Raw genomic sequence first — 14,836 nt, 5'->3', positions numbered from 1 at the left:
GCATATAATGAGTGGTCCTATGATCACTGTAGGAACGCATACAGAACATCACAGTCCTTTATAGCACGGTTCCAGCAATTATGTAAATGCATAACCAGGTCAGCTCAAAGTGTTTGAAAATGGTTTGAGATACAGTGTCCTCTGTAATTATTGGGACAGGGAAGCATTTTATATTATTATGGCTCTATACTCCAACATGTTGTATTGAATCTAAACAATGACTATAAGGTTGAGGTGCAGACTGTCACCTTTAATTTGAGGGTATTTTAATCCATTTAGGAATGACAGCACTTTTTGTAAATAGTCCCCCATTTTCTACCTAGTACACCTAGGGCTCTATTTTAACAAACCTAACATAATGGTAAATATAAGTGCAGGTGGTACCGCTATATGTTCAGGGGTCAGAGATATTTTGGCTATTTTCACTACTACAATTATCAGTGCACTTGCTGGCTTTGGTCGCAAAAGGGCTGGGTTTGATGAATAAACAAGTTGTGGGTTTGTCAAGGCTTGGCCCCTCATTGGCCAATCAGAACATTCTCTGTGGGAAAATATGTGGTTTCTTCAGGTTGTGTATTTACGGTGTTTAAAGAATTGCAATTCCAATGTTAGTCCTTTATAGTTTGTTAAATGGCTTACAGAAACAAAATAAGTAAATGTAGACCTATGTCACGCCTGCTCCTGCTCCCCCTCCCTGGCGCTTGAAGGCGCCAGGCTCCCCAGCATTACGCACTCCTGCCACCATCATTACGCACACCTGCCTTCCCCGTCACACGCATCAGATATTATTAGACTCACCTGGACTCAATCACCTGTGTCATTACCTCCCCTACAGTATATCTGTCTGTTCCCAAGCTCTGTTCCCCGCTTCAGGATTAATGTTTGTGAGTCGTTATGTTACCTGGTGCTGACGCTGTTCCTGTCCTGTTTAATGTCTGTGCTGCTTCTCATCTCCAGCGTCGGTCTTTACAACCTATCCCATCTGTGCTAAATATGTTAACTTGGACCCATTTGCAGTCCACATTGTTCTAAGTAATTGCATGTCTTCAATAGTATTCACACTGATATAGGGGCTAGGCCTACTATAAATTGCATTATGGCTAAACATGAACATGCCAAACATTGTCAATAAGCAAGATTCAATTCATTGTTGATAAGGCCTAATAAGAGAACGAATAATTTGAATCAAATTCTAAACAAAACGAAACATCTTGTTTTAAATAGGCTATGTCACACTTATAGGCACCATAATTCCTCCTGTGGGTATATAATATCAAAACAATGCAGACTCTGGAGGGTTTGATGCACATCCAAAACAGGACCTGCATGGCTAAAATAATGTGGGCCTGCCTACAATGCATAGATAAAAAGGGGAATGTCAGCTCACTGTTTACACCTCTCAAACCTGATATTTTAATAAAGCTTTGGTGATTATGATTTATTTCTACACAGTCTCTGGAGCCAAACCCTGTATCGACAGTTTTGACTACTTCACGGTTGCATTAGGCAGACATAAAATAAAGCTTTCATTGAGAGGAAGGGAGGCTATGCTTGGTTTCTAATCAAATACAATGAAATGGGGAAAAAACATGAGTTTTGTATGTTTCTAAATATGAAGTATACAGGCGCCAAAAGCACATTAGGATATTCTTGTTCCATGTTCATATGGGCAGTTTGAGTCACGCCTGGATAGGCTGTGTTTCTACTGTTAAAATTCATGACATAACCAACTGCATTACCGCTAAAACCAGCTTTTGTTTGGTTTTTGGTTGGTCTTCGGTTGCCAGTAAGCCAGTTTTTAAATTAGAAGATTGCTAACTAACGTCGGTTTGACACTAGCGCCGTCTTAATGCCATTCAAAAATCGAGCCCTTAACATCCTAAGAACCGTTTTTGGAAGAAAGGGTTCTTTGATGATTCTTTGGAAGGTAATAACTATTAATTGGAACCAAGAAGGGTTCCAAAGAATAATATATAATATTTCATGTTCTGATTTGTTTAACTGTAATATCTGTGTGTTTGCATTGATTGGTTGACTCATTTTATGCTACACAAAGACACATAACACAGTTTTCTAAGGTTATCCAATCTGTTAGTAATTGTATTTATTGCACTCGTTACTGAGATGGTTGCTCCAGTTTAGATGATTGAGGTAGTGTTCGTATTCAATCTACCCTGGCAGTGATTCTGAATGCAGGCTGCTGGTGAATAACAACTCCCCTTGATGGATATCCTAACTCTGGTTGGATTCCAATAGGAATTACACATCACTTTAAAAGCCAGCATAATGTGACTTGCAGGTCTGATGTTGTCACGTTCCTGACCTATTTCTGTTAGTTTGTTATGTGTGTTAGTTGGTCAGGACGTGAGGTTGGGTGGGCATTCTATGTTTTCTGTTTCTATGTTGGTTTATGGGTTGCCTGTTATGGCTCTTAATTAGAGGCAGGTGTTTGGCGTTCCTCTAATTAAGAGTCATATTTAGGTAGGCGTTTTCACAGTGTTCGTTGTGGGTGATTTTCTTCCGTGTCTGTGTCTGTAACGGCGGTCCTCCTCCTCTTCGACCGAAAAGGAGGAGTATTGGGGGAACCAAGGCGCAGCGGAGTTTGAACACATAATTTATTAAAGAAAACACGAACTTGACTAAACTAACAAAAACAACAAACGGTGTAGACAGACCTAGACGACGAACTTACATAAAACAAGAAGAACGCACGAATAGGAAACATAGGCTACACAAATGAACGAGGAACAAACAAACCGAAAACAGTCCAGCGTGGTGTACAGACACAGACACGGAAGAAAATCACCCACAACGAACACTGTGAAAACGCCTACCTAAATATGACTCTTAATTAGAGGAACGCCAAACACCTGCCTCTAATTAAGAGCCATACCAGGCAACCCATAAACCAACATAGAAACAGAAAACATAGAATGCCCACCCAACCTCACGTCCTGACCAACTAACATACATAACAAACTAACAGAAATAGGTCAGGAACGTGACAGATGTGGCCTGTAAACCAGGATATTCCTAACACCATTGTGTCAGGATATAACTAGGCCCTAAAATAAAGGCCTTATATACTGTATTTAAAATATTGTCATAAATATCAAACAGTGTACGGCTAATAAGGATTGTGAGTGCTGTTATCACTGACTTTCAACATGGCACTGTCATAGGATGTCACCTTTCCAACAAGTCAGTTCATCAAATTTCTGCACTATTACAGCTGCCCTGGTCAACTGTAAGTGCTGTTATTGTGGAAACGCCAAGGAGCAACAACGGCTCAGCCGCGAAGCGGTAGGCCACACAAGCTCACAGAACGGCACCACCGAGTGCTGAAGCGCATAGCGCGCAAAAAATTGTCTGTCCTCGGTTGCAACACTCACTATCGAGTTCCAAACTGCCTCTGGAGGTAATGCCAGTGTAATAATCTTAACCCTCTAAGCTAACCCTTCCCCTGACCCTAACATTAACCCTTTTAGCTAACCCTTCACCTAACCTTCACTTTAAAAATTTTAGCTAACACTTTCCCTAACCTTAACCTTGACCCTAACCTTAACCCTTTTAGCTAACCCTTCTCCTAACCCTTTTAGCTAACCCTTACCCTGACCCTAACCTTAACCCTTTTAGCTAACCCTTCCCCTAACCCTAACCTTAACCCTTTTAGCTAACCCTCCCCTAACCCTAACCTTAACCCTTTTAGCTAACCCTTCCCCTAACCCTTTAAGCTAACCCTTACCCTGACCCTAACCTTAACCTTTTTAGCTGACCCTTACCCTAACCCTAACCTTAACCCTTTTAGCTAACCCTTCCCCTAACCCTAACCTTAACCCTTTTAGCTAACCCTAACCCTAACCTTAACCCTTTTAGCTAACCCTTACCCTGACCTTAACCTTTTTAGCTGACCCTTCCCCTAACCCTAACGTTAACTCTTTTAGCTAACTAGAGCTTGATATGCCCCAGCAGTGGGTCCAGATGGGACTAATTGGGCTGGAGGGAAAATTTAACCCGTACCTCACCTCGGTGCCGCTATTTTCATTAATGGGCGATTGCTCAACGTGTAGCACGTAAGCCTCCCCATCTGCTGACCCAGGTTCGAGCCCCACTAAGGACGAACCAGTCATTTTTATCCAGCGCCTGGTAACCTTAGAAGCCCAAGTCCCAAATGGGACTAAAAGCCCAGCCCAGCCCTGGGCCTTTTATAAACATCCAGGCCTATAGGTATTTGACATTAAGCCTGACTGCAGGCACTCTGACTGGGACTCAGAGAATGGATTCCTCCCTTGACCTATAGACATCCAGGCCAGGGAACCTTAGAAGCCCAAGTCCCAGCCAGTTTTTTTTTATCCAGAACATGGGAACATAACCAGGCCCTCCTCAGGGCTAAACAACCACCAATCGTTCGCCGAAGGGATGGTCACCTTCTGAGCATTAGAACCATGGTTCTGATGGACGGAGAACCCTCAAAACAGCCCGTTTCTACGTAACTGCACGGGTTACTGACTGCAGTAACAAGGCCTGGAGCCAGAGGTCACACTGTCCATCAGGGGGGCAGAGCAGGCAGCCTCTGTGGAGGTTGGCTGCTCTGTCCCCCTTTTTTTGGCCTACTGGGCAAAGGCTGGCACCTAGAGCCATTTCCCCGACCAGGTGACCCGCCTGCTTTTCCGCTCATAGTCCACACGGGTTACCAGGTACTGGTGGAACTTTCAACCCGTGTCTCCACCTTTACTCGCCTGCTTGCACTCTCACAGTCCGCCGTCTGCCCATATAGGTTGTACCTGGTAGCCCATGTATTAGCCCCCAAAAAACGTTGGTTTTAGCCGAAGCTAAGGCCCAAAGCCATGCATTTCAGGTCTGTATTTTAGTTTTATAGGGCGGCAGTAGATCAGTCTGGAGCCCAAGCCAAGTGACAACAGAGAGAGAAGCTGGGTGCGTGAGCCCCCTACACTACCCAGCCGACGGTTAAAAACGAACCCCGGGATCAACCAAGTAGACCCCCGCAACGTAAAGGTTGTACCTGGGCGCGTTGAGTGGAGAACTGCCGGAGCATGGTCCTACCCCGTGAGGGGAGGAGGCCCCAGTGCAATTTGTATGTGGCTGTTGCCAAACCACGCGCTTCACATTGACTATACCACTCAGACACACTCCTGTAATTAGCTGTGGAACACAGTCCTTCATCAGCATTCCCGTACTCGGGACAGACTGGGCCGGGTATTGTCAAGCCTTCATATTCAGTCAAAATGTCAAGTGTTTTACCTCGCTTCCGGGTAGACCCTCGAGCTTCAATAGTGGATGACACACCGTCGACCTCATCACTCTCGCTGCCCGTTGAAGTCCCCCCGATGCAGCCTTGCTCCCTCGGTTCTGACGTGTTCCACCACCGCTCTGACTTGTTGGCTGCGCCACTGCTGCCGACTGCTCACCCTCGTACCCCAGCTGCTGCGCCTCTGACCACTCATTGTCGCCATCCAGCAAAGTCCCAGGGTTCTCCCTGGGCTCCAGCCGTGTTCCACCACCATCGTTCCGCCGCATGTACTGCCTTGATTCGGGCTACTATAGTCGAAAGCCGGCTGACTAGCATAGCATGCTTCCATTCGATAGTACCGGACTTAGGTTTATGGGCGACTTTGAAATGTCGATGTATCCGCCCGATGTTCTGCTTTGGACAAAGCCCACAGTCGCGTTTTGGTCTGCTGTTCATAGCTTCTCTCTCCTGCCTGCCTACCTGCCTGCCTGCCTGTCTGCCTGTTTGCTCCACCAACCACCTAACTAACCCTAACCATTCCCCTAACCCTAACCTTAACCCTTTTAGCTAACCCTTGCCCTAAACTTTTAACCCAACATTCTGTAAAAGGGAAAAGTTCAACACTATCACTCCATTGAATCTGAGAAATGTTTCAGTCAAAACAAACAGCAACTCACTATTAATGTACAGCAAACTTATAGCAAACAAACGTGCGATGATCCCAGTGCAGAAACTCCAGAGGGTATCTTCCACCACAGAAAATCACAGAGTATTATAATGTCAGATATGTGTCTTTTCTCTGGTTGTAAGGGTTTAGTTGCTCTATTGATCATTAAGAAACATATATTTACTGCAGTACTCTCACCTGTTAAAGTGTGTGTGTCTGTCTGTGTGTGTGTGTGTGTGTGTGTGTGTGTGTGTGTGTGTGTGTGTGTGTGTGTGTGTGTGTGTGTGTGTGTGTGTGTGTGTGTGTGTGTGTGTGCGTGCGTGCGTGCGTGTTTCCATCTGTGTGCATTGATTGATACTTTAATATTTAACACAAACGCCATCCTCCCTTTTCCTGGGCTTGTTGGTATACATGTATGTGTCATCATCAGTATCCGGTCTGCATTGTTGGATTGTCCAATTTCTCCCCGCCTGCATTTGCATAGATTGTCGCTTACTATGTATTTCTTATGTAAATAATTAGCTTAACCGGTACTAAGAAACCAATGGGATAGTCCCAAAAGTGCAGACTATCAACACAGTACTCTTATTGAGTCAAATATATTCAAAACATTTAGTTCTATACCTCTAAAACCCATTGTCCTGTACGTATTCTGTCCCCCCCAATCAGCATAATCAGTATTTGACATAGATATGTACTGTGTCCTTGTGGGTCAGTAACCTACACTGGGTGTAATATTGGAGTAAAGTGTCCTTGTGGGTCAGTAGCCTACACTGGGTGTAATATTGGAGTAAAGTGTCCTTGTGGGTCAGTAACCTACACTGGGTGTAATATTGGAGTAAAGTGTCCTTGTGGTTCAGTAGCCTACACTGGGTGTAATATTGGAGTAAAGTGTCCTTGTGGACCAGTAGCCTACACTGGGTGTAATATTGGAGTAAAGTGTCCTTGTGGGTCAGTAACCTACACTGGGTGTAATATTGGAGTAAAGTGTCCTTGTGGGTCAGTAGCCTACACTGGGTGTAATATTGGAGTAAAGTGTCCTTGTGGGTCAGTAACCTACACTGGGTGTAATATTGGAGTAAAGTGTCCTTGTGGGTCAGTAACCTACACTGGGTGTAATATTAGAGTAAAGTGTCCTTGTGGTTCAGTAGCCTACACTGGGTGTAATATTAGAGTAAAGTGTCCTTGTGGGTCAGTAACCTACACTGGGTGTAATATTAGAGTAAAGTGTCCTTGTGGGTCAGTAACCTACACTGGGTGTAATATTGGAGTAAAGTGTCCTTGTGGACCAGTAGCCTACACGGGGTGTAATATTGGAGTAAAGCATTTTTTATCTCTAAAACACATTGTCCTGTCCTGTATGTATTCTGTCTACCCAATGAAGCATATTCAGTATTTGACATAGTTATGTACTGTACTTTGACCCAGTTGTGGTTCCACCTGCTCAGTCCCCCAGAACCACAAACACATTCCAAAATATTCAGATAATGCATAAAATGATCATATCTGGTGAAATTGAGAAAATACATTTTACTATAGTTTTTGAGAGTGGAAATTGGGTGAATCCAAATATGATATATTGGTTTATAAATAAGACGAGGGTAACAAAATGTACTGAGTGATCACGAAATGTAAGATTGGAGTTGTTTCCTCATGTGTTTTAAAGTCCAAACGAGTCCACATGCTGTGTCAACATCAGGATAGCCGGTGCTTTATTTGGACAAACAATTATGAACTAATAATAACTAATATACTACTGGACAATAGGTTCAGATACAAGGTAACATGTGGTTAACTTGGGTTTATCCAGAACACGTGTGGGTGGTTGGAAACAGGCAGTACGAGGAACTAAAGTTCACAGTCAACTGAAAGTTCATGTTCCAGAATACTGCATAGATTTTTAAATGTGAATATTTTATCCAACAGGAGTATTATTAACAGGAGTATATGGAACAGAATGGAATCAAACATAGAACACTGCTACATTTTAAATGTATTGATAACTGTAAAAACTTGAAAACAGTATATTTTTAAATTGTTATTATGCACACCACAAACATTGTAAATATGGTACAGAAATAAAATAATTAAACACAATTAGTCTACTAAACAACAGTTCCACTCCCCTGGGCCTGATGAACAGTGAACAAACTCCACATAGCTCTGGTCTCTTTAAAGACATGAATACATTTTTCAAATACATCTTTCAAACACATAGAAACAAAAACAGGTTCAGCCTAACACAGTGAAAGAACTTACATTAGCTATTATAAGTAGACTACGGTGTGAATGGTTTTTCACACACCCAGTGTTTTGGAGTAGTACATGGTGCAGCCTTCCAGCTCTTCAATGGGTCTGATGCCGTCTGTGAGATCTCAACACAAGCCACCTTGTCATTCAAGTTATTTGGTTCCCCTTCCATCCAAAACCTATAAACAACAGAGAATCAGAGTAGAAAATCCTCCAATACAACATAGAATCAGACAGTTAACCTAGTCCCGAGGCTCAGTTGTTACCATTCTACATAGAGAATCAGACAGTTAACCTAGTCCCCAGACTCAGTTGTTACCATTCTACATAGAGAATCAGACAGTTAACCTAGTCCCCAGGCTCAGTTGTTACCATTCTACATAGAGAATCAGACAGTTAACCTAGTCCCCAGGCTCAGTTGTTACCATTCTACATAGAGAATCAGACAGTTAACCTAGTCCCCAGACTCAGTTGTTACCATTCTACATAGAGAATCAGACAGTTAACCTAGTCCCCAGGCTCAGTTGTTACCATTCTACATAGAGAATCAGACAGTTAACCTAGTCCCCAGGCTCAGTTGTTACCATTCTACATAGAGAATCAGACGGTTAACCTAGTCCCCAGACTCAGTTGTTACCATTCTACATAGAGAATCAGACAGTTAACCTAGTCCCCAGGCTCAGTTGTTACCATTCTACATAGAGAATCAGACAGTTAACCTAGTCCCCAGGCTCAGTTGTTACCATTCTACATAGAGAATCAGACAGTTAACCTAGTCCCGAGGCTCAGTTGTTACCATTCTACATAGAGAATCAGACAGTTAACCTAGTCCCCAGGCTCAGTTGTTACCATTCTACATAGAGAATCAGACAGTTAACCTAGTCCCCAGGCTCAGTTGTTACCATTCTACATAGAGAATCAGACAGTTAACCTAGTCCCGAGGCTCAGTTGTTACCATTCTACATAGAGAATCAGACAGTTAACCTAGTCCCCAGGCTCAGTTGTTACCATTCTACATAGAGAATCAGACAGTTAACCTAGTCCCCAGGCTCAGTTGTTACCATTCTACATAGAGAATCAGACAGTTAACCTAGTCCCCAGGCTCAGTTGTTACCATTCTACATAGAGAATCAGACAGTTAACCTAGTCCCCAGGCTCAGTTGTTACCATTCTACATAGAGAATCAGACAGTTAACCTAGTCCCCAGGCTCAGTTGTTACCATTCTACATAGAGAATCAGACAGTTAACCTAGTCCCCAGGCTCAGTTGTTACCATTCTACATAGAGAATCAGACAGTTAACCTAGTCCCCAGGCTCAGTTGTTACCATTCTACATAGAGAATCAGACAGTTAACCTAGTCCCCAGGCTCAGTTGTTACCATTCTACATAGAGAATCAGACAGTTAACCTAGTCCCCAGGCTCAGTTGTTACCATTCTACATAGAGAATCAGACAGTTAACCTACTCCCCAGGCTCAGTTGTTACCATTCTACATAGAGAATCAGACAGTTAACCTACTCCCCAGGCTCAGTTGTTACCATTCTACATAGAGAATCAGTCAGTTAACTTAGTCCCCAGGCTCAATTGTTACCATTCTACATAGAGAATCAGACAGTTAACTTAGTCCCCAGGCTCAGTTGTTACCATTCTACATAGAGAATCAGACAGTTAACCTAGTCCCCAGGCTCAGTTGTTACCATTCTACATAGAGAATCAGACAGTTAACTTAGTCCCCAGGCTCAGTTGTTACCATTCTACATAGAGAATCAGACAGTTAACCTAGTCCCCAGGCTCAGTTGTTACCATTCTACATAGAGAATCAGACAGTTAACCTAGTCCCCAGGCTCAGTTGTTACCATTCTACATAGAGAATCAGACAGTTAACCTAGTCCCCAGGCTCAGTTGTTACCATTCTACATAGAGAATCAGACAGTTAACCTAGTCCCCAGGCTCAGTTGTTACCATTCTACATAGAGAATCAGACAGTTAACCCAGTCCCCAGGCTCAGTTGTTACCATTCTACATAGAGAATCAGACAGTTAACCTAGTCCCCAGGCTCAGTTGTTACCATTCTACATAGAGAATCAGACAGTTAATCTAGTCCCCAGGCTCAGTTGTTACCATTCTACATAGAGAATCAGTCAGTTAACTTAGTCCCCAGGCTCAGTTGTTACAATTCTACATAGAGAATCAGACAGTTGACCTAGTCCCCAGGCTCAGTTGTTACCATTCTACATAGAGAATCAGACAGTTAACCTAGTCCCCAGGCTCAGTTGTTACCATTCTACATAGAGAATCAGACAGTTGACCTAGTCCCCAGACTCAGTTGTTACCATTCTACAGAGAGAATCAGACAGTTAACCTTGTCCCCAGGCTCAGTTGTTACCATTCTACATAGAGAATCAGACAGTTGACCTAGTCCCCAGGCTCAGTTGCTACCATTCAACACAGAGAGGGAGAGAGAGAGCTGGTTGAGGACGAGATTATCGGACTGTAGAAAGTAATTTATTACAACAGAAAAATAGTGTAAAAGTCCTTCAGAACTTGTTCACTCACGTAGTGTTAAATGGTGTGCTGTCAACCCACTTCCAGATTCCATCTTTTTTATATGTACCAATCCAGACATTCTTCTTAAATCCATTGATAAATATCTATAATATATTTATGGAAGAAAAACAATGGCCATTATTTAATCTCCACAGCAGAGAAACACTTTTACATTTTATAAATAATAGTAGTAGTAGTAGTAGTAGTAGTAGTAGTATAATGTAGTCATTCTGGTCACTAGAAATACAAGGTGATTTAGGATGTTTGAAAAGTTCCCGAGTACTTCCATATATTCCTTCCTCAGCGCTCACATAAAAAATACAAAACGAACGCTGGTGCAAACTCATGATGCCCAGAGGGGAAGCGTGCTCAGACCACACAGACCAAGCACTCTGCTCTGACGACTGCACCACGACAGTTCACAATGCTCTAGCAAGCTGGGAGAGTACTTGATGGAAACAGAGTTGTGTTTAATCATTTTAGTTCCCCAACATTCCATCATTCCCCCACCCATAGCCCAAACCTTAAACACTAACCATAACCCCTAACCTTAACCCCTAATCATAACCACTAACCATTTTTGAATTGTTTCGGTTTCACCCCTGTACCACCCCTGTAAGAATTAACCCTGTAACCACACAGAATTAACCCTGTAACCACACAGAATTAAACCTGTAACAACACAGAATTAAACCTGTAACAACACAGAATTAAACCTGTAACCACACAGAATTAACCCTGTAACCACACAGAATTAACCCTGTAACCACACAGAATTAACCCTGTAACCACACAGAATTAACCCTGTAACCACACAGAATTAAACCTGTAACAACACAGAATTAACCCTGTAACCACACAGAATTAACCCTGTAACCACACAGAATTAACCCTGTAACCACACAGAATTAAACCTGTAACAACACAGAATTAAACCTGTAACAACACAGAATTAACCCTGTAACCACACAGAATTAAACCTGTAACAACACAGAATTAAACCTGTAACAACACAGAATTAAACATGTAACCACACAGAATTAAACCTGTAACCACACAGAATTAACCCTGTAACCACACAGAATTAACCCTGTACCACACAGAATTAACCCTGTAACCACACAGAATTAACCCTGTAACCACACAGAATTAAACATGTTGAAAACTTATGAGAGATAATAATAATAATAATAATGAAACAGTAGTATTATAGTATTACTAATGTATTATATATTACCTGTTCTTCTCTGCTGTTTATAATAACATAATCTCCACCCATTGTTCTGCACTCCTTCTGACCGCCCCCGCCTGTGTCCATCGTGGAGGAGACATAGTAACAGCTGGTGCCAAACTTCCACCATCCATCCAGACAGGGTTTCTCTGAGAAAAATACAACAGAACAGCAGGCATGTAAAAGTATGAAGTAAAATTATACTTCTAAAATAAGAAAATTAAAGACTGCACTCACCATAGAAACTAAGCCTCGTTTTAAACTGGTCTCTCTCAGTGGTCGTGGTATTTAGAATATTTTGTAGCTGGTCTCTCACAGAGGTCGTGGTATTTAGACTGTTCTGTACCTGGTCTCTCTCAACAGGCTAGCTACCCAGTTAGCAACAAGCACTCAGCAGGCAGGTGCCTCTACAACAGGCTAGCTACCCAGTTAGCAACAAGCACTCAGCAGGCAGGTGTCTCTACAACAGGCTAGCTACCCAGTTAGCAACAAGCACTCAGCAGGCAGGTGCCTCTACAACAGGCTAGCTACCCAGTTAGCAACAAGCACTCAGCAGACAGGTGTCTCTACAACAGACTAGCTACCCAGTTAGCAACAAGCACTCAGCAAGCAGGTGTCTCTACAACAGGCTAGCTACCCAGTTAGCAACAAGCACTCAGCAGACAGGTGTCTCTACAACAGGCTAGCTACCCAGTTAGCAACAAGCACTCAGCAGGCAGGTGTCTCTACAACAGGCTAGCTACCCATTTAGCAACAAGCACTCAGCAGAAAGGTGTCTCTACAACAGGCTAGCTACCCATTTAGCAACAAGCACTCAGCAGACAGGTGTCTCTACAACAGACTAGCTACCCAGTTAGCAACAAGCACTCAGCAGGCAGGTGTCTCTACAACAGGCTAGCTACCCAGTTAGCAACAAGCACTCAGCAGACAGGTGTCTCTACAACAGGCTAGCTACCCAGTTAGCAACAAGCACTCAGCAGACAGGTGTCTCTACAACAGGCTAGCTACCCAGTTATCAACAAGCACTCAGCAGGCAGGTGGCTCTCCAACATGTTTTGGGTGGTGAGACAGCATACTTGCTCACCCTACTGGCACGGTGCCCACTTTTAGATGCCAATCCTCATGCCATATACAAATCAACCCACCAGAGATGCAAATCACTTCATAAGTGCGATACTCTGCTTACCCGCTGGTGGGTAGAGAACCTACAATAGGCCAGCTAGTGACCCTACAATAGACCAGCTAGTTACCCTACAATAGACCAGCTAGTGACCCTACAATAGGCCAGCTAGTGACCCTACAATAGACCAGCTAGTGACCCTACAATAGACCATCTAGGGATCCTACAATAGGCCAGCTAGGGATCCTACAATAGACCATCTAGGGACCCTACTATAGACCAGCTAGTGACCCTACAATAGGCCAGCTAGGTATCCAACAATAGACAATCTAGGGACCCTACAATAGACAATCTAGGGATCCTACTATAGGCCTGCTAGGGATCCTACAATAGGCCACCTAGTGACCCTACAATAGACCATCTAGGGATCCTACTATAGGCCTGCTAGGGATCCTGCAATATGCCAGCTAGGTATCCTACAATAGACCATCTATGGACCCTACTATAGACCAGCTAGTGACCCTACAATAGGCCAGCTAGTGACCCTACAATAGACCATCTAGGGACCCTACTATAAACCAGCTAGTGACCCTACAATAGACCATCTAGGGACCCTACTATAGACCAGCTAGTGACCCTACAATAGACCATCTAGGGACCCTACTATAGACCAGCTAGTGATCCTACAATAGGCCAGCTAGTGATCCTACAATAGGCCAGCTAGTGATCCTACAATAGGCCAGCTAGTGATCCTACAATAGGCCAGCTAGTGACCCTACAATAGGCCAGCTAGGGATCCTACAATAGGCCAGCTAGGGATCCTACAATAGGCCAGCTAGGGATCCTACAATAGGCCAGCTAGGGATCCTACAATAGGCCAGCTAGGGATCCTACAATAGGCCAGCTAGGGATCCTACAATAGGCCAGCTAGGGATCCTACAATAGGCCAGCTAGGGATCCTACAATAGGCCAGCTAGTGATCCTACAATAGGCCAGCTAGGGATCCTACAATAGGCCAGCTAGTGACCCTACAATAGGCCAGCTAGGGATCCTACAATAGGCCAGCTAGGGATCCTACAATAGGCCAGCTAGTGATCCTACAATAGGCCAGCTAGGGATCCTACAATAGGCCAGCTAGGGATCCTACAATAGGCCAGCTAGGGATCCTACAATAGGCCAGCTAGGGATCCTACAATAGGCCAGCTAGGGATCCTACAATAGGCCAGCTAGTGATCCTACAATAGGCCAGCTAGGGATCCTACAATAGGCCAGCTAGGGATCCTACAATAGGCCAGCTAGTGATCCTACAATAGGCCAGCTAGTGATCCTACAATAGGCCAGCTAGTGATCCTACAATAGGCCAGCTAGGGATCCTACAATAGGCCAGCTAGGGATCCTACAATAGGCCAGCTAGGGATCCTACAATAGGCCAGCTAGGGATCCTACAATAAGCCAGCTAGGGATCCTACAATAGGCCAGCTAGGGATCCTACAATAGGCCAGCTAGGGATCCTACAATAGGCCAGCTAGGGATCCTACAATAGGCCAGCTAGGGATCCTACAATAGGCCAGCTAGTGACCCTACAATAGGCCAGCTAGGGATCCTACAATAGGCCAGCTAGTGAACCTACAATAGGCCAGCTAGTGACACTACAATAGGCCAGCTAGTGACACTACAATAGGCCAGCTAGTGACACTACAATAGGCCAGCTAGTGACCCTACAATAGGCCAGCTAGTGACACTACAATAGGCCAGCTAGTGACACTACAA

General features: G+C 43.8%; 1 long non-coding RNA gene across 1 annotated transcript in view; it reads right to left on the bottom strand.

Moving 5' to 3' along the window:
• Window positions 1-12,306, bottom strand: part of LOC129842096 (uncharacterized) — a 70,836-nt gene extending 58,530 nt beyond the window's left edge. The window contains exons 1-3 of the long non-coding RNA XR_008757458.1: window positions 12,184-12,306; window positions 11,953-12,095; window positions 10,725-10,819 (exon numbers count right to left, since the gene is read on the bottom strand). This is a non-coding gene — a long non-coding RNA (uncharacterized LOC129842096). The remainder of the gene's footprint in view (window positions 1-10,724; window positions 10,820-11,952; window positions 12,096-12,183) is intronic.
• Window positions 12,307-14,836: the final 2,530 nt, after the last annotated feature.

Source organism: Salvelinus fontinalis, unplaced genomic scaffold (genome assembly GCF_029448725.1).
Source record: "Salvelinus fontinalis isolate EN_2023a unplaced genomic scaffold, ASM2944872v1 scaffold_0011, whole genome shotgun sequence".
NCBI lineage: Eukaryota > Metazoa > Chordata > Actinopteri > Salmoniformes > Salmonidae > Salvelinus > Salvelinus fontinalis.
The sequence above is the reverse complement of the archived record's forward strand: the minus strand, read 5'-3'. Positions and strand labels throughout refer to the sequence as shown.